This window comes from Pseudophryne corroboree, chromosome 3 (assembly GCF_028390025.1).
Source record: "Pseudophryne corroboree isolate aPseCor3 chromosome 3, aPseCor3.hap2, whole genome shotgun sequence".
NCBI classification, from domain to species: domain Eukaryota; kingdom Metazoa; phylum Chordata; class Amphibia; order Anura; family Myobatrachidae; genus Pseudophryne; species Pseudophryne corroboree.
In genome coordinates, this window is record NC_086446.1 from 54,917,262 (window position 1) to 54,918,527 (window position 1,266).

At 33.7% G+C, this 1,266-nt stretch overlaps 1 pseudogene; it reads left to right on the plus strand.

The window, feature by feature from the left end:
- The first annotated feature begins 478 nt into the window (after positions 1 to 478).
- LOC134898425 (5S ribosomal RNA) lies at positions 479 to 597 on the plus strand (annotated as a pseudogene).
- Positions 598 to 1,266: the final 669 nt, after the last annotated feature.

Consider the following 1,266-nt stretch of genomic DNA (forward strand, 5'->3'; position numbering starts at 1 on the left):
AATTTAAATCTCTTTTTTTGCAACGGAGGTATATGCATTAACCTTATCAGTTTAAAAAAAAGTTTCCTTAAGCACGCAAAAATAAATAAATAAATCTTTGTTTTATAAATAGTGTGATATCTAATTGGTATAAGTTCAACAGTGAGATTTGAGTTGTATGCTAACCTTTATCTTGTAATAAGAAAATTAACACTGTCTCAAATTCTGGATAGCACCAAATCATAAGATTCTTTTTTCTGGCTGCATGTTTCATTATTAGAAATATACTAGCGTGGGCCACAAACGTTGGCCACACCATAGAGATTGAAGCTGTTCCAGCAGTAATACCAGTCAGATACCTTTATGTTTTTTGACATACAGTTTACATCTCTGTCTCTATCTATATAGATATTTATATCTTGCTTATTTTCTAAATGCTCTCTCATCCACTAATCTGGACAGCAGAAGCACTTTGGTAGTCATACTCTCTCATTCAGCAGATTACGGCCATACTCCACAGGATACGCCTGATCTCGTCCGATCTTGGAAGCTAATCTGTGGCAGGCCTGGTCAGTAATTGTTTGGGGGACCAGCAGTGAACACCAGGTGCAGTAAACAATCCAGCTGAACAGCAGAAGAAAGACACCCATTCTTTATATTTATACATTACCAGCTTCCTTTTCCTATCTTTTTTCTATCGAATTCATATACCTTACTGTCATTACATCGCAGGATTGCTGAAAATGTTGCATCTATAGCACATCTCGTTACCAAACCAGCAATCTCGCATTTACAGATTCTTGCCTGTTGCAAAAATCTAACAATACAATATTTATTGAAGTAAAAGCCTTTTGGTAACACCACCGCCTAAACATAGAGCAGAAGGTGTCTAAGGACCGATATAGGCAACATTTTAATCTGATATATCAAACTTTCTTTTTGAGCATCTTTAACATGGAGAAGACAAACTGAGTTATTATCCCTCTGGGAATAAAAAATATTACATGTCTGATGTTATAGACAGATTTTTCCCAGTTAATGCAACTATAAATAATTTTCACCCAGGCGTCTTACTCATATATTCTTATAATAGAAGCATTATTTATATGCATTAACATCTAAGGTTATTAATATTTTTTCATATTTGAGTCACTATATTTTAAATATATCCATTAAAAGTTAAGTTTTAGTGTCTATATCTTGATAAAGAGTGCCCCAACATAGTCTTTTTCCTCTCCTTTTTTTGTTTCTATGTTTTGTATACACAATAAACTTTGTGGTACAGAA